The 24,529-nt window shown below is 33.2% G+C and overlaps 1 protein-coding gene across 7 annotated transcripts in view; it reads right to left on the bottom strand.

Moving 5' to 3' along the window:
• Nucleotides 1–24,529, bottom strand: part of ADGRG2 (adhesion G protein-coupled receptor G2) — a 196,042-nt gene that overhangs the window by 117,149 nt on the left and 54,364 nt on the right. For 6 of the 7 annotated variants that reach the window (XM_031958908.1, XM_031958905.1, XM_031958902.1 and 3 more), the window contains exon 2: nucleotides 9,438–9,488. The exons of the other annotated variant lie outside the window; for it this stretch is intronic. The gene's annotated coding sequence lies outside the window, so the exon portion shown is untranslated. The remainder of the gene's footprint in view (nucleotides 1–9,437; nucleotides 9,489–24,529) is intronic. 7 annotated transcript variants of the gene reach the window in all.

The raw sequence follows: 24,529 nt of genomic DNA, 5'->3' as shown, positions 1-24,529 counted from the left end.
GCTGCTTCCACATGAAAAGATCAAAGGGTCTGGAATCTGTTATTCTGAAAGGCAAAAGAACTTGGAATGCAACCACAAAAAAACTACCCAGCTAAAGCTGAACATTTTCTTCCAGGGAAGAAGATGGAGATTTAATGAAACAGAAGAATTTCATTTGTTTCTAAGGAAAAAAGCAGAACTAAACAAAAAATTTGATCTCCAATCATAAGACTTAAGTGAAGCAGAAAAAGGTAAAAAGAACTCTTGAGAACTGTATTTCTGATATGGATATACATAAAGAGTACATGTATAATTTGATTTTACTTATATAACATAAAGGAAAGGGAAGTAGAAATGGAAAGGGAATAGTTTCAGAAAAAGGGAAAAGGGGAGATAAAAAGAGGGAAACTACATCCTACAAAGAGGCAAAGGAAATCTATCATTTTGAGGGAATTTAGAGAGGGGAAGGAACATTGTGTGAATCTTACTCTCATCAGAGTTGGCTCAAAGAGAAAATAATTGACATATTTGGTTTATAGAGAAACTTCTCTCACCTCATTAAAAAGTGGGAAAGGAAAAGGGAAAAGGAAAAGAGTAATAAGGGAAAGGTACAAGAAAGGGGAAGGAATTCAAAGGGGGTGGGAGGGATTCTAAAGAGGGAGAACTGCGTGAGGCAAGTGATGCCTATAAGTTTAATACTGAGAAAGGAGGTAAGGGGGGGGCGGACAAGAAAAAGAAATGCATAATCTGGGCAGGAAAGACAGAATTAGTAATTTTAACCATAAATGTGAATGGGATGAACTCTCCCATAAAGTGGAGGCAGATAGTAGACTGGATCAAAAGTCAGAACACTAAATATGTTGTTTACAGGAAACACATTTAAAGCAGGGAGTACAGAGTAAAGGTAAAAGTCTGGAGCAGAATCTATTATGCTTCAGGTGAAGTAAAAATCTCAGGGGTAGTCATCCTTATCTCAGATCAAGCAAAAGCAAAAATTGATCTAACTAAAAGAGACAAGGAAGGAAACTATATCTTGCTAAAGGGTAGCAAAGAAAATGAAGCAATATCAATATTAAACATATATGCACTAAGTGGTATAGTCTCTAACTTCCTAAAGGAGAAGTTAAGAGAGTTGCAAGAAGAAATAGATAACAAAACTATAATGGTGGGAAATCTCAAACTTGTACTCTTAGAATTAGATAAATCAAACCACAAAACAAATAAGAAAGAAATTAAAGCGGTAAATAGAATATTAGAAAAATTAGGTATGATAGATCTTTGGAGAAAACTGAATAGTGACAGAAAGGAGTATACTTTCTTCTCAGCAGTTCAGGGAACCTATGTAATTTTTGTATTAGGTCATATTAGGACATAAAGACCTCAAAATTAAATGCAGGAAGAAATGCTTTCTTTTCAGATCACAATGCAATAAAAACTACATTCAACAAAAAGTTAGAGGTAAATAGACCAAAAAGTAACTGGAAACTAAATAATCTCCTCTTAAAGAATGATTGGGTGAAACAGCAAATTATAGACACAATTAATAATTTCACTCAAGATAATGACAATGATGAGACATCATACCAAAATTTGTGAGATGCAGCCAAAGGGGTAATAAGGGGAAATTTTATATCTTTAGAGGATTACTTGAATAAAATAGAGAAAGAGATGATCAATGAATTGGGTTTGCAACTTAAAAAGCTAGAAAAAGACCAAATTAAACCCCCCCAATCAAATACTAAATTTGAAATTCTAAAATTAAAAGGAGAAATTAATAATATTGAAAGTAAAAAAAAAAACTAATGAATTAAGAAATAAAACTAAGAGTTGGTTTTATGAAAAAAACAATAAAATAGATGAACCATTGGTAAATCTAGAAAAAAGAAGAAAATCAAATTGTTAGTCTTAAAAATGAAAAGGGAGAACTTTCCACCAATGAAAAGGAAATTAGAATAATAATTACTTTGCCCAACTTTATGCCAATAAATTTGATAACTTAGGTGAACTTAATTCACAATTTTGGATGACTATCTCCAAAAATATAGGCTTCCCAAATTAACAGAGGAGGAAGTAAATTGCTTAAATAGTCCCATTTCAGAAAAAGAAATAGAACAAGGTATTAATCAATTCACTAAGAAAAAATCCCCAGGACCAGATGGATTTACATGTGAATTCTACGAAAACATTCAAAGAACAATTAACCCAAATGCCATATAAACTATTTGAAAAAAATGGGGAATGAAGGAGTCCTACCAAATTTCTTTTATGACACAGACATGGTTCTACTGATACCTAAACCAGTTAGGTTGAAAACAGAGAAGGAAAATTACAGATCAATCTCCCTAATGAATATTGATGCTAAAATCCTAAATAAAATATTAGCAAAAAGAATACAGAAAATCATCCTCAGGATAATACACCATGACCAAGTAGTATTTATACCAGGAAGGCAGGGCTGGTTCAATATTAGGAAAACTACTAGTATAATTGATCATATCAATAATAAAATTAACAAAAACTATATGATCATCTCAATAGTTGCAGAAAAAGCATTTGATAAAATCCAACATCCATTCCTATTAAAAACACTTGAGAGTACAGGAATAAATGGACTTTTCCTTAAAATAATCAGCAGCATCTATTTAAAATCATCACTAAGCATCATATGTAATGGGGATAAACTATAATCATTGCCAATAAGATCAGGAGTGAAACAAGGTTGCCCACTATCACCATTACTATTCAATATTGTATTAGAAATGCTAGCTTCGGCAATAAGAGTTGAGAAAGAGATTAAAGGAATTAGAGTAGGTAATGAGGAAACCAAATTATCACTCTTTGCTGATGATATGATGGTATACTTAGAGAACCCAAGAGATTCTACTAAAAAGTTATCAGAAATAATCCACACCTTTAGCAAAGTTGCAGGATACAAAATAAACCCACATAAGTCATCAGCATTCTTATATACCACTAACAAAATCCAACTTTTGGAGTTACAAAGAGAAATTCTATTTAAAGTAACTACTGATAATATAAAATTTTTAGGAATCTATGTACTAAGGGAAAATACTACAAAACTACTTTCTACACAAATAAACTAAGATCTGATCAATTGGAAAAATCTGAAATGCTCTTGGGTAGGGTGAGCAAATATAGTAAAGATGACAATACTACCTAAACTAATCTATTTATTTAGCGCTATACCAATTAGACTCCTTAAAAACTATTTTAATGACCTAGAAAATATAACATGTGGAAAACAAAACATAAGAATTTCAAGGGAATTAATGAAAAAAAAAAAAACTCAAATGAAGGTGGCCTGGCTGTACCAGATCTAAAACTATATTATATAGCAGTGGTTATCAAAACCATTTGGTATTGGCTAAGAAATAGACTAGTTGATCAGTGGAATAGGTTTGGTTCAAAGGACAAAATTGTCAATAACTTTAATAATCTACTGTTTGATAAACCCAGAGACCCCAGGTTTTGGGATAAGAATTCACTGACAAAAACTGCTGGGAAAATTGGAAATCAGTATGGCAGAAACCAGGCATTGACCCACACTTAACACTGTACACCAAGATAAGGTCAAAATGGGTTCATGGCCCAGGCATAAAGAATGAGATTATAAATAAATTAGAAGAACATAGGATAGTTTACTTCTCAGACCTGTGGAAAAGGAAAGAATTTATGACCAAAGAAGAACTAGAGATCATTATTGATCACAAAATAGAAAATTTTGATTATATCAAATTGAAAAATTTTTGTACAAACAAAACTAATGCAGACAAGATTAGAAGGGAAACAATTAACTGGGAAAACATTTTTACAGTCAAAGCTTAGGATAAAGCCCTCATTTCCAAAATATATAGAGAATTGATTCTAATTTATAAGAAATCAAGCCATTCTCCAATTGATAAATGGTCAAAGGATATGAACAGACAATTCTCAGACGAAGAAATTGAAACTATTTCTAGCCATATGAAGAGGTGCTCGAAGTCATTATTAATGAGAGAATGCAAATTAAGACAACTCTGAGATACCACTACACACCTGTCAGATTGGCTAGCATGACTGGGAAAGGTGATGCGGAATGCTGGAGGGGATGTGGGAAAACTGGGACACTAATATTTTGTTGGTGGAATTGTGAATACATCCAACCATTCTGGAGAGCGATTTGGAACCATGCTCAAAAAGTTATCAAATTGTGCATACCCTTTGATCAAGCAGTGTTACTACCGGGCTTATATCCCAAAGATATTTTAAAGAAGGGAAAAAGACCTGTATGTGCAAGAATGTTTGTGGTAGCCCTCTTTGTAGTGGCCATAGACTGGAAACTGAGTGGATGCCTATCTATTGAAGAATGGCTGAATAAATTGTGGTATATGAATCTTATGGAATATTATTGTTCTGTAAGAAATGACCAACAGGATGATTTCAGAAAGGCTTGGAGAGACTTACATGAACTGATGCTGACTGAAATGAGCAGGGCCAGGAGATCATTATATACTTCAACAACAATACTATATGATGATCAATTCTGATGGATGTGGCCCTCTTCAACAATGAGATGAACCAAATCAGTTCCAATAGAGCAGTAATGAATTGAACCAGCTACACCCAGTGAAAGAACTCTGGGAAATGACTATGAACCACTACATAGAATTTCCAATTCCTCTATTTTTGTCCACCTGCATTTTTTATTTCCTTCACAGCCTAATTGTACACTATTTCAAAGTCCAACTCTTTTTATACAGCAAATTAACTGTTTGGACATATATACATATATTTAACTTATACTTTAACATATTTAACATGTATTGGTCAACCTGCCATCTGGGGGAAGGGATGGGAGGAAGGAGGGGAAAAATTGGAACAAAAGGTTTTGCAATTGTCAATGCTGAAAAATTACCCATGCATATATCTTGTAAATAAAAAGCTATAATAATAATAATAATAATAATAATAAATGTAATTACAATGAGGAAGAAAATGGGAGGAGTTTAATGTGAATTTAATGTGATTTTCTGTAGAAGGTGAGATTTGAGATGAATCTTGAAGGAAGACCAGGAAACAAGAGGTGGAGGTGAGGAGGGAGAGCCTTTTTGGGTTTTTTTGGTTTGCCATTTTCTTCTTCACCTCATATGCCTGAAACATATGTACAGACAATGAAATCAAGGGAAGGTCATGGAGAATGAATGAAAGTATGCTTTCACAATGTAATCTTAAACTGAATTTTAATGAACACAATCAACAAGTGATGTTCTTGATGTATTTGTGAGGATCTGAATTCAGATCCTCTAGACTCAAGATCCATTGCTCTACCTACTATACCACCTAGATTTCCCTTCTCTATGGTAGAAAATGTTTAAAATTCATACAGGTTTAAAGGCATGGGATGGGTTATAATATACACTTATGGGAAGAATACTCACAGAAATACCAACAATTTCTTGACATATTTAGGGGTAATATAACTTTGTATTTTTGTTTTTGTTCATTCATGACTCATGTCTGATTCTTCATTGGATTTTCTTGTCAAAGATACTGAAGTGGCTTGTTATTTTCTTCTCCAATAAATTAAGGCAAACTTTAAGTGACTTACTCAGAGTCACACAGATAGTAAATTGCTGAGGCCACATTTGAACTCAGGTCTTCCTGACTCCAGGCCATCTAGGTATCCCAAAATTTTTTTGAAATTGTTATTTTAGATGATTACCCAAAAGAGAAGAATGACACATACTCCTTTCCTAAGTCCTAACTCTCCTTCACTTTTATCTTTCTCTTGACACTGTTGACTATCACTTTCTTTTGCATATTCCTTAATATCTGTGATGTAATCTCCTAGCTTCTTTTACTTGATTAATCATTCCTTACTCCCCTTCACTGATTCATCATGCTTCTTATACTTCCCAAGAATGGGTGTCCTCCTTGCCAAATCACTGTGTTTTTCTCTCTCCTTACACTCTTTTCTTTAATGATTTCATCCATTTGCATGCCTTCCATATCATCTCTATGCAGATGACTCTATGTATCCAGTCCAGATCCTCTTGAACTCTGGTCTTCTTTCTTTCAACTGTCTGCTGTACATTTCCTTGATTCCCACTACCAAAATATCCAGCTCAACATGTTCCAAAAGGAAATTATCAACTGCCCCTTTAACATTGGCCACTGTGTTGCTCCTCCCCACCCAAGTCTACTTATATATTTCTATTGATGGCACTATTATCTTGCTAGTCAGCCAAACTTGAAACTTTTTTTATCCACCTTCTTCACAATAACCACTGACAAAACTTATAAATTTCTCAGTTTCCTTATTTTTAAAATGAAGAGGTTGAACAAGATGAGTTCTCAGTCTACAATAATATGATTTATCTCCATACATTGTCCATTATCTTTTAAGTACTCATATTTTTCTTCTATTTCAAGGTCCATCTCTACTCTGGAGTATAGTAGTAACATTCTAATTAACCTCTCTGTTTCCAGTCTTTTCTTTCCTATTTATTCGCTGCCAATTTTTTTTCTTTTTGTAATGCTCAAGTCTGAACCATGCCATTCTCTTGCTAAACATAAACAACAAAAAACTTCTTTGGGGGTTTTCAGCACTCTAAAGGATAAATAGCTTACATGTAATCATGTAATTTAATGTTCAAAGGGACTGTGAGAGGTTACCTAGTCTAGCCTCTTCATTTTATAGATGATGAAATTGAACCTCAGAGATATTAAATGACTTGTGCAAATCATTTGGATAAGTGACAGAGCCAGTATTTGAGCATAATTGTTTTTCATTTTTCATTTTTGAAGAGGACCAGTGACATCAAGAATAATGTCTTGATTTGTGCATGAATTGGCTTTAAGTGAGGCAGAGCTGTGTAAAATCATCAGCCTTATTCTTTCTTCTGAAATCATTGAAGTCTAATGGCATGATAAAAATCAAGATAACTGGCAACTTATGACTGGCGTGGGATGCTATGGACCATCTTGTTATCTTAAATGTTTGACCAAGCTTTATAAACATAAATTCTTTTCCTTCAAATGCAGTATTCTTAACACTGCATTTTAGTCTAGCATTTAGGACCCTTCAGAGTCTGGCCCAAATCTACTTTTCCAGTCTTTGTTCAGTAGTCTCAAGAATTTCTCCACATGTCATCCTGACCCTGATGTTAGTTCTTTACCCTTTATATTGTGGTCTTTCAAGATTAAGTTACCTAGTAGAAATATAGGAAAAAAAATGGAACATTTTTGACATTGACAAAGAAATCTTGGGAGTGCTAAAATCACAAGGAACTGAAGATAACATAGATATGGTGAAAGAAAAACCAAATTGCATGTGGTAGGGAACTTTTGTCCTGTATTCACAAATCTATGTGTAACTGGCTAATCCTATGAAAGCTATCTGATCATAAAAACTGATAAAATACCATAAAAGCACAAGATGAGAAATACATAATGCATTCGATGAAAAAAAGAGCATCATCAATTTGAAAGACTCAGCTAAGAAGGACCACATGACATCATTAACATTAATATAAATGGTACCTTCACCATAATCCTGTCCACTTTAGTCTTTTAAAATTTTTTTCTTTGTAATTTGAATTCCAAATTCTCTCCCTCCTGCCCACCAGTATTCTTATTCACTACGAAGGCAAGTACAAGATTAATTATACATGTGAAATCATGCAAAGCATTTTTGTATTACAAAGAAGCAAAAAATAAAAATAAAGAAAGTGAGAAATTATACTTCAATTTTGCATTTAGAATTCCTCTGTTCTCTCTCTAGAGGTGAGTAATGTTTTATCATCATGAATCTTTTGGAATTCATTTGGATCACTAATAATCATAGCAGACAAGTATTTCACAGTTGGTCAACATTGCTGTTACTGTGTACAATAATCTCCTGGTTCTTCTCACTTCACTTTGCATCAATTCATATAGATTTTGCCATGTTGTTTTGTTTCCTGAAATGCTCCCCCTCTCATCATAGCAGTACTGTATCACACTCATGTCACAGAACTTGTTTAGCTATGCCCCATTTGATGAGTATCATCTCAATTTCAATTTTTTGCCACCAGAAAAGAGATAGTATACATATTTTTGTACATAGAAGTTCTCTTTCCTTTTATGGTACAGACCTCATAGCGATTTTGCTAAGTTTTATAGTCCTTTGGCTATATTCTCAAATTATTTCCTCATCTGTAAAATAGGGATAAAAATAGTACTTCAAGGCTGCTATAAAGTTAGAATGGGAGAATATCTGTAAAATACTTATTACCTATCTCAAAGGATCCTTCCAACTTTAAATCTTTTAAATCCAAACTTTAAAATTTATGTCCAATGAATGGAAGTTATTAGGAGACAGGATTTAGCTCAATATAAGGAATAATTTTCTACTGATAACTAAAGCTCCCCATCATTGAAAATGATCCATTCATTCTGGAGAATAATTTGTAAGTAGGCCAAAAGGATTGTAAAACTTTTCATGAGCCTTTGATCCAGCAATAACATAACTTAGGTCTATATCTCAAAGAGATGTTTTTTGAAAAGGGAGAAATGACCTATTTGTATAAAAATATTTAGAGAAGCTCTTTTTGTGATGGCAAAGAATTGGAAATTTAGGGGATGTCTATTAATTGGAGAATGGTTAAGAATAGGATGATTTTAGGAAAACTTGGAAAAACTTACATAAAAAGATGCAAAATAAAGTAAATTGGGTAATGACTAATTTTTTATGACTCTGACTCAGTTCCCTATATATTTCAGAAATAAGACCTTTATCAGAGATACTTATTGTAAAAATGTTGATATTACAATGTTGTCTATGATATATATGTCTCTCTATAGATACATGTATATACATATATATGTATATATACATATATAAGCAAAATGTAGTTTCCCCTAAATATTTCTTTTACAGTAAATCTTTTTATGTCCCAACTACTATCATCTTTTGAGTTGGGAAAGTGTACAATCAAGGTCATAGATAAGCATATACAACTTCTATGCCTTTAACCCAAAGCCAACATCTGTAGTATCAGGGGAAAGAAGATTGTGTGATTGTATAGATTCCTCCTCTCCCTTCCTCAGAATGTAGCTCTGCTCTATTGACCAATGGACTACTTTTTGAATAGCAGGTGCAAAAAGAAATTGAGCTAATCTATTGACTTATTTCTTTAAATCATAGTATAGAAAAAAAAAAACTTCTTTAATAAAAATCCAGTCCCTCTGAGCTAGCCAGACATCTTGGAGTGAGTCCCATTATATATAAAACAAAAAGAAGTTCTGTTTTCTCAGAAAGTCACGAGTAGGCACACCTGTATGCTGTGTGGAAAGGAGCCCACAAACAAAATATACCTTTGAACAAAGTCTCACAGTTTGATTAGAGAGCTGTTCTTACAAGTTGATTAGGGAACTATGTCTATATTAGCATGATTGAAAAAAGAAGCCTAACTCACCTGACACAGAATATAGAAGAAAAGATATAGCAACCTCCACCTTGAGGAAATCTGAAAATGAAAGGAACAAAGAAAAGGAGAAAAAGAATGAGTTGTAGTACTGTAGAAACTAGAATATTTCAGTGAATTAGACCATCATTTAAGCATTCTAGAGAGTTTCCAAAGAGATGAAAAATAATTATTTTTCTTTTAGGGATTTGGCAACCCCATGAAATAAGAGCAGAAACAAAACTATATTTTAATAAAATATATACATGGCAATTATGTTTACATTATTCATAAGGTATAAGAAGACTGAATCTAAGTCATTTTTCCCAGGTCACATTGTTGATAAACATATGAGTAAAGATTTGAATTTCTAATTCCATATCCACTACGCCCAAAATGCATAATTTGACCTAGCAATACCACCAATCCAGTGAGATTAAAGAAAGAGGAAAAGTATTCATATGTACAAAAAATATTTATAGCAATTCTTTTTGTGATAGCAAACCAAAATTGGAAACTGAGAATGTGCCCCTCAATGGGAGGATGACTGCACAAGTCATAGTATACAAAGGTGATGAAATATATTTGTGCTGTAAAAAATTATGAAGGTAATGGGTGCAGAAAAATTTGGTTAGAGTTGTGTGAACTCGGGTAAAATGTAGTGAATAGGGCAAGAGAGGTATTCAGTTAAATGGCTTATAAAGTCCCAATATACTCTACATATGAGAATCATAAAATTTTAGAAATAAAGTCCTAAAATCTAGTTTCTCCCTTTCCTTTGCTGATAAGAAAACTAAGTCTCAGTGAGGTTAAAATAAATTTGTTCTCCCAGATTTTACAGAATTTGTAATAGTCAAGAAAAGAAACCACAATATCTACTTTTAAATTAATTGAGTTTTTCAATATAATTTGGATATATTGACATATTAAAAGGGACTTTAAACAAATAATCCCCTCTCCCCCAGACAAACACATGGAGAATTTTTTGCCTTTTTAAGCTTAAAAATTGTTATGTTCTAATAAATCCTAAGGTATCTAAGAGTTGGGTACAAATTAATTACTTGGGATTAATAAATGCTTTCCCACTTGTAAATGTGAGATGCAGTACAGAGAAAATCAAAGGCTCAGTGAACTACTTGGATGAGGAATTGAAAGGAGGAATAATGGGAATTGGGGAGTTTGAAACATATGTTTCAAAGAAGACAAAATTATAGGCCAACCAACCATATTGTTCTTTTCTGGAATGAAATAATAATAAACACATGACCCTAATGTTCAGAATGCAATGAATGAGAATTAACAATTGGATACCATTATGATAGTCACGGAGAGGGTCAAATCAATAGTAGGCCCAAGTTGTAGCTTAGTTTCATTTAATATTCAGAAAAATGAACATTTCCTACTTATTACATTTTAAGAACATTTGGAAGGAAAACAGATAAATTGTAGCATACATATTCTCCAGTAAAGTCAGTGATGATCCTAATAAATCAGACTGAATAATTCAAGGCAATTCAGATCACTGATGAAAGGTGGGTGACATGGAAATGAGGTCCATTTGTTTTGTGTGATATCTTTCTGGTGAGAGAAATAGGGAACAGAGAAATCAAAGATCCACAAACTGCAAACATATCTAAATCCATCCAAGTAATAGGGCTCACATGTCAAGGCATCCATAAAGAATAAAAACAAAACAAAACAAACTTTGAGATTTATTCCAGGCTGCATCTAACTCAGGATAATCCAGTGATTCAGTATCAGGATTAGATTATGAGACATAGTGGACCATAAAATGCAATAAAACAACTTCTTGAAAATGAAATTCCAATAGTGTAGAGGGCTGAAACTCTTGAGTGGATGCACTGAGGTCAGGATAGCAGAGCACTTGAGGCTAACTACTGATTGGACAATACTCTATGGGCAAATGCTTGGAAAATGTTCCTTTCCACTATCCTATGCTGGCTTAATGATTGGTGTATACAGAGGATTGTAGGAGGGACTAGGGGGTGGAGTAAAACTAGCCAGAGTCACTTTTGGCAGTAAACATGGGAGAAGGAGGTTGTGGAGATTCTACTTCCATCCTGTTCATTTCTATGTCTAAAGACTAAGAATAAAGACTAAGGACTTTTGCTTATCCTGACTCTGGCTGATTCTAAGGTATCCATGGTGCAAGCACAGTCGTCATACAATAGATACAATTCCTGATTAAATAAAAAAAAACCTATTTATCTTTGTTTCAGCATTAACTAAGACAACTGACAATACATAGATAGAAAGGCTTTCCTGCAGAACAAGGGGAATTGTTTTTCTGAAGTACCAATTTCCTTTACACTGAATCTTTTAAGCCTCCAGAGGCAAAAAAGTAAAATCAATAATTCAAGTCCTATTCTGTATGGAACAATCAAATTCCAAGGATAACCTCCTTGCTCATAAAACATAAAACAGGAAAGCTCCTACCATAAAAATATATAACAGATTTTTCTCAGAGACAGTGAAGTTAGAACCCTTTGAAAAGAAAGTAGCTTCTTCTGTTTCACAAAAAGAGATGATATCCAGGTTTCTCTACAGAAGAGAGCCATCCAGTACTGGTCAGAAGGAGGAAAGACAGGACAAAGTGGATGTCAATTCCTTGCTAGGGCATTACTGAGGTAACTATATATTAATCTGATATAAATAGCAATGAGTATATTGTCTTTCCTGCTAATATATCTAGGATGAATGAAGAATCAGCTAAGATATACTAAATCTGATGATTATTGATCATTTCTAGTAATTTATACAGGCAAAAAAAGATCTTTCAGAAAGGATCTAGAAAACACAGGATGGAGTTAAGAAGTCTTAGGCAAAGATCCAGACCTTGGAAAGTGATTAGGGGGAAAGATTGTGACGTTTGGATCAGGAAAAGGATGGACTAGGATATAGGAAAAATGGGCATTTGGTCATGGATGAAGAACAATTAACAAAGGTGTTATATAAATTTATATAAATATCTAAAATTTTTCATACAGAGAATCTGATGATGAAAACTTCAGATTCCAAACAGAGGGGAAGAGAGAAAACATACAATATGATACACTATTCAAGAAAAGGATATTGTAACCATCATAATCTTTATTGTACAAATGTGCTGAGTAAGGGTAACTAACAAAATTTATATAAGGAGGTAAACCAGTCTGATAGTTATATCTGATACTTGGTGAGATGTTATTCATGACTGGAACATGGAGATGGAAGGGTATAGAGTATTTAAAAGGAAAACATTAAAGGAACATTGGAATAGTATTGTGTACTAAGATATATTTGTAAGGATCAAAGCAGTGAAAAAATCAATGTAAAGACTATCAAGTCCCCAAAATGTGGATAATGTGTTTAGAAAACAATAAAAGAAATGACAGGGGAATTATACCAATAGGGGACTTAACAAATGTATTATATTTCTGTTTCTATATGGTGCAATGGATAGAATGCAGTACCTAGTATCAGGAAGATCTGAGTTCAATATTGACTTTAGATAAAAACTGTAAAATGGCAATGTAATAGTATCTATCTTGCAGGGTTGCTGTGAGGATCAAATGACATAATATTTGTAAATTATTTATCACAATGACTGGCATATAGTAAGTACTTATATAAATATTTATTCCCTTCCCATTCTCCTGTCTTCCAGAACCGTTGAAAGGTTCAAATAAAATAATATTTATAAAATGCTTAGCACAGTACCTGGCACATAGGAGGCACTTACAAATATGTGACCCCTTACTTTTATAGTTAAATACTAAATTTTTTTTTAGTATTTTTAGGAAGAAGGAGGCATGGTGAAGAGTATTTAGATCATTATTATTAGGAGAAAAGAAGCCATAGTATTGTAGGAGCAAACGAGATCAGTAATTAATTTGGATTGCTTAAATATCTGCCATGGAGAAATTTCATATTAGCAATAGGTGACAATATATAGATGTTTTTACATCTAAGAGATATATTTCAGCTAAAAAGAAAGGAACAAATTAAATTCTTCACTTGGTTTAATGTTAATTCATTTAAAAAAATCAGAGATGAAAAAGAAGTGTGCCATCACAATGTAATTCTTATCAAAGTAGAAGAGTGAACTGATTGTTTTGAAGTAGTAATAGAAATAATGGGAGCTTTGGAAGAAAGTTGCTACTTTATCTTAAAAGCTTTTAATAAATAACAGGGGAAGCTAGCTAACTGACTTGTGGCCTAGATGTTGGAAGAGTAGATCTTAATGAGCTCTTATGAACTCCAAGAAATTGTTAGTCCCAAAGGGATAGAATGAAATTCAGTCTGCATATGAAATATATGAATCTTGTTGAAAAAGAAAATGGAACGCTCTCTAAAGAGACCTATTCAAACAGGTCAAAAAGACCTATCTCCTTTTCTCATTAAAAAAATTTAAAAGCCTATACAGAAGATGGAATATGAATTCTAGAAAAATGGAATAAATTGCCTTTTAAAGTGATATGTTTCACTAAACTTGAAAGTATATAGAGGTTGGAAATCTACTCATAAAGGCAGTTTTAGAGGAGATTCATATGTCAAGGAGAGAGCTAGGTAAAATGACATCTAAAATAATGGTGGAATATATTTACTCATTTTTGGCTGAAGAGTTATGGTAGAGGACATGTTAGTATTAGTAGAGAGAGGCTTGAGTTTTCAGACCTAACAATATGTTGTTTTGTTTTTCTTAACCTTTACACACACACACACACACACACACACACACACACATACACACACACACACACACACACACTTAAAAACATCAATAAAACATTTGTTTTCATAAATAATCTCCAAAATTCTTCCCACCTCTGAGATGTTTTGAATTTATGCAATTGCAGAGTGCTATGAGGATCAAATGATCTAATATTTGTAAATTATTCATCACAAGTAGGCAAATATGAGGCACATTAAAGTGAGAAAGGTATGCTCTTTAGACATAGATGAAGCATTCTCTATTATTGTAGTAGAGTTCCTCCTCCATACCTTTTACAATGAGAATAAGGAGGCTTAAGAAAGGAATATTATGATGCTAATTGCTTTACTGTCTTGCTTTACTACTGGGCTACTTGGATTCACAGGGTGCCAGATGATGAGGCTGAATATTTAAATATTCAGGTCACTGCTGTCTCCTTTCCTACATCTCAAAAAATGCATACAAAATGCACAATATTGGCCATGGTTCAGAGGTAAATTTTCCTCTGACCACCATGGACAACCTGAAGGAACAGAGTGGTTTTCCAAAGTTTATAATCCTCATTCTGTTCTTTAATGTTGCCTAAGCAGTGACCTGGATAAAGGAACAGAAAACTAACTGCTTTGTTTACTGATAACACCAATCCTCTGAAAAACCATATTAATGTTCAAAGAGACTTTGAGTAATTGGTAAAATTGATAACTGTAAAAAAAGCAGAGATACTAAACCCTATTTTACAGATCAAAACACATTATAAACTAACCAATAAATGTAGAATAATCAAAAGCATTGAGACAATCATGAAATACTAAACAATGAATGGGTCAAAGAACAATTAATGGGAACAATGAAAAACTATGTGAAAGATAGTGATAATGAGACAAAACAGTTCTCAGAGGAAAAATTATACTCTTAAGAACATATTTGAAGCAACTATGTAGCATGGTGGATAGAGTCCTAGGCTTAGAGTCAGGAAGACTCACCTTCCCAAGTTCAAATATGGTCTCAGACACTGGGCTGTGTGACAGAACAGATTTATTATCCCATAACAGTGTATGAGCAAATTTCTGAAGCTACAATAAAAGCTTGGAATTCTCTCCCTGGACAGAAAGATGGAAGTAAAGCTTTCACAAAAATAGAGCAAGGTCCTAATGAACCTTTTGCAGATTTTGTGGGACGTTTGCAAACAGCTGCAATAAGAACCATTGGAGACAATGCAGCAACAGAAATAATGACCAGACATCTGGCTAAGGAAAATGCCAATGAGGTTTGCAAAAGAATTATATGGGGACTAGACAAAGATACTCCTTTAGAGGAGATCATAAGACACTGTGCCACAGTGGGCACAAATGCTTATTATACCCAAACTATGATGAACATGGAAAGACAGGGTCCCTCTTGGCAAGGGACTTCTAGAGAAATTGGTGATGTTTTTAGTGTGGAAAAGTTGGACATTTGAGAGCTCATTGTAGATATGGAGATAGAATGAGAAGACACGGTGAGAGAAAACCCAAAACTTCATGTCCAAAATGCAATCGAGGCTTTCACTGGGCCTCTGAATGTAGATTGACCCAGAGAAGTGAAAGGCAAGGCCCAGCTCCTAAGTATCAATCAAAGGACAGGTGGGGCATGATGGCAGCTGAGGTTACACCCAGAGAGTCTTTAGAAATTCAGGATTTTGATGTAATCAACCAACAGAAAAGCAATCAGGATTACAGTTGGGGAGAATACAGGCCTTTTAAACTAACAGGGCAGTGTCCAGTGCAAACAGTTCCAATGTAATTGCCAGATGATGAGGAAAAATACCAAAAGTGGTAAATAGAAGGGAATTAGATAGGTTAACTGTGTGATAAGTCATTTAACCTTATTTGCCTCAGTTTCTTCATCTGTGAAATGAGTTGGAGAGGGAAATACAAATCATTCCAGTATTTCTGCCAAGAAAATCTCAAATAGGATCATGGAAAGTTGGACATGACTGAAAAATGACTTAACAACAACAACAAAGAACATACATTAATTAGCAAAATAGAAAAGATAAATGAACTGAATATGGATTTTTAAAAAGTTACAAAAAAAAAACCCAAATTGAAAATTGGAGAAGAATAGATAGGCAATAGAACTAATAAATTAAAGTTGACTATTTGAAAAAACTAGCAAAAGGGGGCGCAGAGCCAAGATGGTGGAGAAGGCACGTGTAAGTTTCTAAGTTCTCTCATATCCTCATGACCAATTATTAAATTCAGCCTCAAAAATAGTGTTTGATTGGTAAAACTCATGAAGATTAGAAGTATGACAACTCACCAGCCAAAGATAATGTGGAATTTCATCAGAAAAGGTTTGTCCTGAGGGGCTGAACAGATCAGTGCAGGTAGGGATAGAACTAGAGGCCAGCATATTGTGCAGATCGGGCTAGGGTGGTCTCTGTGATTAGAAAAATTAAGAGATCACTCTGGCATAGACTGATTGCTCTGCTCTGCTTGCAAAACAGCAGATCAGCAGAGAATACAAAGCCACTCAAAAAAAAAAGAATGCCAGAACCTAACAGGATCTGGCTATGCCCACCCAAAACTGGAAGTGACTCAGCACAGATCACAGCACAACTGTGTAGCCCCAATCCACAGTAAGGGGCTTTTCCTTGGGGCAGTTACGAACCCACACAGCACAGCCTGGGGCAGCCTCTAATCTGCAAAGTGGGGTGCTCAGATTGGAGCAATAGAACTTCCACAGTGGAAGTGTGCTTGCTGGGGCAGAGACACTTCTTGTCATTGCGGGGCAATTCCCTGGTCAGCTGCTAATATCCACAACCCCACAGTGGGCTTTGGCCTGGGGTAGTGACATTTTCACTGCTCAATCTCTAGCCTCAGGGCAGTTGTTAATCTGCACAGTAGGGTTCTTCACTGGGCACTCCTGCAGCTCACCTGTGCTAACTAGATCTGAATCACTTCCAGTGGAGAAATTTTTCCCAGAGCACTCCTGTACCTTGCTGCTCTTTGCAGCTCATTTATACCTTTCCCTGCTTTACAGAGGAAGCTGGTAACCTCCTTGCCCTGAAGGCAGACCCTAAAGGCTTTAAAAATGAGTAAAAAAATCAAAAGGATGATCAATAGCTTCTATACAGAAAAAGAGCAGATTTGCAACCCCAAGGAGACTAATAGCAAGCAGTCTCCAGACAATACCACAAAAGGAAATGTTACCTGGCCTCCATCACATAACACTAGAAGAGACCTTAAAAGTCTCAAAAAAAAGCTAGAAGAAAAATGGGGAAAGGAAAGAGAAGCTATGCAAGAAAATAACAACTTCCTGAAATATGAGTTGGAAAAGGTAAAGAATTCCTAAGAAAGTAGGATTTGTGAATTGGAAAAAGAAAATAACTCACTAAAAAAAATTGGTGAAATGGAAAAAAATTCCATGGGGCAAAACAACTCATTTAAAAACTCAATTGGACATATAGAAAAAAAAAGTAAAAAAAGCTAATGAAGAAAATAACACATTAAAATCAGAACTGAACAAATAGAAATCAATGATTCATTGAGACATCAACAATCAGTCAAGCAAGACCAAAAAAAAAAAAAAAAAAAGAAAAATTAGAAAAAAGCATCCAATATATACTTGGAAAAACAACAGACCTGGAAAATAGATCTAGGAGAGATAATCTGAGGATTATTGGACTTGCTAAAAATTATGATGAAAAAAAGAGTCTAGATACTATTTTACAGGAAATCATCAAAGAGAACTGTCCAGATGTAATAGAATCAGAAGGTAAAATAGGCATTGAAAGAATTCATCAAATGCCTTCTGAAAAAGACCCTAAAATAAAAACCCCAAGGAATATTGTGGCCAAATTTCAGAACTATCAGATTAAGGAAAAAATTTTAGAAGCAGCAAGAAAAAAACAATTTAAGGTGCCATAATAAGGATTACCCAAGATCTGGCTACCTCCACATTAAAGGATTGAAGGGCCTAGAATCTAATATTCTGAAAGGCAAAGAATTTGGAAAGGCAGCCAAGAATAAACTACCCAGCCAAGCTGAGCATTTTCTTCCAGGGAAGAAGATGGACATTTAATGAAACAGATGAATTCCATTTGTTCTAAGGAAAAAAACCAGAACTAAACAAAAAATTTGATCTCCAACCATAGGAGTCAAGAGATGCAGAAAAGATAAAAGGAACTCTTGAGAACTGTATTTCTGTTGTGATTATACAAAAAGACTACATGTATAATTTGATTTTACTGATATAACATAAAAAAGGGAAGTAGAAATGGAAAGGAGATAGTGTCAGAAAAGGGAGAAAAAAGAAGGAAACTACATCCCATGAAGAGGCAAAGGAAACTTATCATATCTGAGGGAATTTAGAGAAGGGGAGGAACATTGTGTGAATCTTACTCTCATCAGAGTTGGCTCAAAGAGAAAATAATTGACATATTTGTTTTACAGAGAATCTTCTCTCATCTCATTAAAAAGTGGGAGAGAAAAAGAGAAAAGGAAAAAGAGTAACAAGGGAAGGGTACAAGAAAGGGGAAGAGATTCAAAGGAGGGAGGGAGGGATCCTAAAGAGGGTGAGTGGCATGATAAAAGTGGGGTCCATAAGTTTAAAAGTGGGGAAAAGGGTTGGGGGGCAAAAAAAAGAAAATCATAATCTGGGGATAATAAGATGGCAGGAAATACAGAATTAGTAATTTTAACTGTAAATTTGAATGGGATGAACTCTCTCCTGAAGTGGAGGCAGACTGGATTAAAACTCAGAACCCTACAATATGTTGTTTACGAGATATATATTTAAAGCAGGGAGATACATACAGAGTAAAGGTATAAGGCTGGAGCAGAATCTATTATGCTTCAGGTGAAGTAAAAAAAGCAGGGGCAGCCATCCTTATCTCAGATCAAGCAAAAGCAAAAATTGATCTAATTAAAAGAGATAAGGAAGGAAACTATATCTTGCTAAAGGGTAGCATAGACAATACCAATACTAAACATATGTGCACCAAGTGCTATAGCAGCTAACTTTCTAAAGGAGAAGTTAAGTGAGTTGCAAGAAGAAATAGCAAAACTGCAGTAATGGGAGATCTCAACCCTGTACTCTCAGAATTAGATAAATCAAACCACAAAACAAATAAGAAAGAAATTAAAGAGGTAAATAGAATATTAGAAAAATTAGGTATGATAGATCTTTGGAGAAAACTGAATGGAGACAGAAAGGAGTACACTTTCTTCTCAGCAATTCATGGAATTATACAAAAATTGCCCAACTTTATTAGGACATAAAGACCTCAAAATTAAATGCAGCAAGGCAGAAATAGAAATTTCTTTTCAGATCATGATGCAATAAAAACTACATTCAACAAAAAGTTAGGGGTAAATAGACCAAAAAGTAATTGGAAACTAAATAATCTCATCTTAAAGAATGATTGGGTGAAACAGCAAATTATAGACACAATTAATAATTTCACTCAAGATAGTGACAATTTTGAGGCATCATACCAAAATTTATGGGACACAGCCAAAGCAGTAACAATGGGAAATTTTATATCCTTAGAGACTTACTTGAATACAATAGAGAAAGAGAAGATCAATGAATTGGGCTTGCAGCTTTTTTTTTTTTAATTTAATAGCCTTTTATTTACAGGATATATGCATGGGTAACTTTACAGCATTAACAATTGCCAAACCTCTTGTTCCAATTTTTCACCTCTTACCCCCCCACCCCCTCCCCTAGATGGCAGGATGACCAGTAGATTTTAAATATATTAAAATATAAATTAGATACACAATAAGTATACATGACCAAAACGTTATTTTGCTGTACACAAAGAATCAGACTCTGAAATATTGTACAATTAGCTTGTGAAGGAAATCAAAAATGCAGGTGTGCATAAATATAGGGATTGGGAATTCAATGTAATGGTTTTTAGTCATCTCCCAGAGTTCTTTTCTGGGCATAGGTGGTTCAGTTCATTCTGCTCCATTGGAAATGATTTGGTTGATCTTGTTGTTGAGGATGGTGGTCCATCAGAACTGGTCATCATATAGTATTGTTGTTGAATATATAATGATCTCCTGGTCCTGCCATTTCATCAGCATCAGTTCGTAAGTCTTCCAGGCCTTTCTGAAATTATCCTGGGTCATTTCTCGAACAATAATATTCCAATATTCTATACCACAATTTTTAGCCATTCTCCAAACTGATGGGCATCCATTCAGTTTCCAGTTTTAGCCACTACAAAGGGCTGCCACAAACATTCCGTGCAACGGTCCTTTCCTTCTTTATAATCTCTTTGGGATATAATCCAGTAGTAACACTGTTGGATCAAAGGGTATGACAGTTTGATAACTTTTTGAGCATAGTTTCAAACTACTTTCTCCAAAATGGTTGGATTGTCAACCACAACAATGCATCAATGGTCCCAGTTTTCCCGTTTGCCCCTCAACAATCATCATTATTTTTTCTGTATCTTAGAATTTGACAGGTGTGTAGTGGTTCTTAGGATTCTTATTGGTTTTTGGATTAAATGACTTGGGCATCTTTTCATATGAATAATGTTTCAATTTTATCTGAGGTTGTTCTATTTTTGACCTTTTTCTTGGAGATGGCGATTTTTATAAATTAGAGTTAATTCTCTATTTTTGGAAATAGGTTTCGAATTTTGACTGTAAAATTTTTCCAGTTTAATTGCTTCCTTCTTTAATCTTGTTGCATTTTTGTTTTGTCAAAACTTAGTTTGGTTATAAATTTTTTTTGTGATCGTTTTTAGTTCTGCTTTGGTAAAAGATTCCTTCCACGGTTAGAGGTAAATCCTGTGTTCCTTAATTTATTAATAATTTTTTTTATGCCTGGCCATGAAATTTTGATTATCTTGGTGTTCATTAGGGTGGATCATTTGCTTTTCTTCATTTATTTCCAGAATTTTTGCAAATAGTTTTTCCCAAAGCTGATCTTTGGGTTGTAAACTAGGTTGCTAATTGTTGATGTTTTATCCTGAACATACCTTCACTGAAATAATTATTTTGCTAACTTAGTTTGTTCTATTATAATTTTAGATCTGGTACACAAGGACTTTCCATTTGATTTTTTTTTTTTCATTAATTTTTTGAAATTCTTATTTTTGTTTCCATTGAACTTTTTGTTATTTTTCTAGGTATTAAAATGGTTTTTTGGGGATCGATTGTTAGCGTTTAAATGAATTTGGTTTTGTATCTTATTTATTTTGCCCTATAAAGGCTTAATATTTTCAATTGGTAGATGACTTAATTTTGTGGGGTTTAATTTTGCTATAAAGTTCTGATTTTTAATAGTTTAAATATTTTATATTATAGTAGTTCTTTGATTTTCTTTAATCTGACTGGATTTTGTTATGATATTAAGATGCTGATGACTTGTTGGGTTTTTATTTTACCTCAACTTTGCTAAAGTTGTGGATTATTTCTAAACTTTTAGCAGTTTGGGTCTTTAATACCATTGTTAGTAAGAGTGATAATTTGGTTCTTTCCTTTTTTTCTTTAATTCTTTCTCAGTCTTATTGGGAAGGCTAGGTTTCTAATACATATTGAAGTGGTGATGGTTTTTACCAGATTTATGGAATGGCTGCAGTTTGTTTTACATAATGATGTTCTGATGGTTAAATAATCGTATATTAAAGTTTGTTTTTACCAGGGCTAGGAATGGATGTTGGATATCAAATGTTTTGCTTTGGAGATGATCTATGGTTTTGTTATTGGTTAATGGGCCATTATATTGATAGTTTTTTATGACCAAGCCCTTTGATTTCTGGTATAAACCTTTCTTGATCTAGTGTTTATCTTGGAGATGATTTTTTGTAGTTTTGGCATATTTTTTGTTTAGCATTTTCTTAGGGAGATGGTTTAATTTTCTTTTTTTTCAGCCTATGGTTTAGGGGTATTGTTCATGTTTGTGCTTAGAGGAATTTGTTAGGATTTCTTTTTTTATCAAATATTTATATAGATTGGGGCCAATTGTTTTTAAATGTTGGTAAAATTTCGTGTAAATCATTTGGTCCTGGGGATTTTTTAGGGGAGTTGTTTAATTGTTTGTTTTTTTTTTTTCTGAAAGGTATTTTTGCATTATTTCCTCTGTTAGTCTGGGAAGTCTATATTTTGGAGGTAGTCATCCATTTACTTAGGTTATCAAATTTTGGATAAAGTTGAGAAAATAACTTTTTTTTTCTAATTTCTTTCTTGGTGGAAGTTTTTTCATTTTTGACTACAATTTCTTTTCTTCTTTTTATCAGATTTCCAAAGGTTATTTTTTATTTTTTTTCTAGAACCAACTTTAGTTTGGTTAATTGTTTGTTTTATTTCCTTGTTTTAATTCTCTTTTAATTTTAGAATTTCCAATTAGTATTGATTGGGGTTTTTAATTTGGTTTTAAAATTTTTTAGTTGAAGAATTTTAATTTTTTTTGTTTTTTGGTAAGCCTTAGGTATAATTTTTTTGCGGCTTTGGCTGATCCAAATTTTTATGATGTTTTCATCTTTATTATTTGAGAATTATTAATTGTATTTATAATTTGCTGCTTACCAATTTTTTAAGATGAGATTTTAGTTTCACTACTTTTGGTCTCTTTTCCTAATTTTTGTTGAATGTGCTTTATTGCATCATGATCTGAAAGAAAGTATTCTTTTGCTTTCGATTTAATTTTGGGTCTTTATGTCTAATATATGGTCAATTTTTGAATAGGTTTCCATGAATTGCTGAGAAGAAAGTATTTCTTTCTATCTATTCAATTTTCTCAAAGATCAACATACCTAATTTTTCTAATATTTTCTTATTTTTAATTTTTCTTTTTGTTTTGTGGTTTGATTTGTTCAATTTGAGAGTGAGGTTGAGATTCCTTCTATTCGTTTTGTTGTTTCTTTTTCTTGCAACCTCTTTAATTCTCCTTTGGAAGTTGGAGCCTACCTTGGTGCATATGTGTTTAATATTATATTGTTGTTTTTTAATTTTAGAGGATAGTTTTCTTTTTTTTTATTAGATAATTTTACTTTTGCTTTTGATTTGAGATAGATGGCATTTTTTTGGATTACTGTACAATAGATTTTTTTGCTTTTCTTTCTTCATATGTATTCTGTTTTAAATGGTGTTTTTGTAAAACAGGTTTGTAGGGTTTCTTGATTTTGATCAGTCATTGCTTCTTTTGGGGAGTTTTCCTTATTTATGGTTTAATTATAAATTGGTTTCTGCCATTTTAATAACCCAGGATTATGTTTTTTTTTCTTTTCTTTTTTAATTGTACCTTTTTCATGATAAGTATTTTTAATCTTCCCCTTTGAGTTTCTTGTTTTCTTTTTTTTTTTTCCTTTCTTTGCATGAGGGAGGAGAATTTTCTTAAAAAATGTAATTTTTTTTTTGAGAATTTTGAGAGAGATTACAAATGTTTCCCCTTAATTCCTTAGATATGTTTTTTTGCTTTTTGTGGGATGGGTTTTCTTTTCCCTTTCCACCTTATTCTCATCATTCTTTTTCATATTTCTTTTTATGTTATATTAGTATAATTCAAATTATAATGTATGTTTTTGTATATCACAAAGAAATAAATTTTCAAGAGTTATTTTACTTTTTCTGCATTTTTGAGTTTCTATGGTTGGAGATAAAATTTTTTGTTTAGTTTGGTTTTTTTTCAGAAACAAATGGTTATTTGTTTATTAATGTCATCTTCTTCCCTGGAAGAAAATGCTCAGCTTAGTTGGGTAGTTTATTCTTGGCTGATCCGTTCTTGTGCCTTCCGGAATATCATATTCAGGCCCTTCTTTCCTTTAATGTAGAGGCAGCCAGATTCTTGGGTGATCCTTATTGTGGACCTCGGTATTTAAATAGTTTTTTTTTTTTGCTGCTTGTAAAATTTTTTCCTTAATCTTGATAGTTCTGAAATTTGGCCAAAATATTCCTTGGTTTTTTTTTAGGGTTTCTTCTTAGAAGGTGTTCAGGAATTCTTTCAATGCCTATTTACCTTCTGATTCTATTACATCTCGGTTCTCTTTGATGATTTCTTGTAAAATAGTATCTAGGCTCTTTTTTTTCATCATAGTTTTGGAAAGTCCATCAGGTTATCTCCTAGATCTATTTTCCAAGTCTGTCGTTTTTGAGTAGATAATTATGTTTTTTTCCAGTTTGTCATTTTTTTTTTTGCTTGACTGATTTTTTGCTGTCTCAATGAATCATTAGTTTCATTTGTTCAGTTCTAATTTTTTAAAGAATTATTTTCTTCATTAGCTTTTTTACTTTTCTGTATATGTCCAATTGAGTTTTAAATGTATTGTTTTGGTTGTGGAATTTTTTTTTCCATTTCACTAATTTTTTTTTAGTGAATTATTTTTTTTCCAATTCAAGATCCTCTTTTCTTATTCTTTGTCTTTTTCCAATTTGAAATCCTATTT

This window comes from Sarcophilus harrisii, chromosome 3, assembly GCF_902635505.1.
Source record: "Sarcophilus harrisii chromosome 3, mSarHar1.11, whole genome shotgun sequence".
Classification (NCBI taxonomy): domain Eukaryota; kingdom Metazoa; phylum Chordata; class Mammalia; order Dasyuromorphia; family Dasyuridae; genus Sarcophilus; species Sarcophilus harrisii.
Note: the sequence above shows the minus strand (reverse complement) of the source record. Positions and strands in the feature narration are given on the sequence as shown.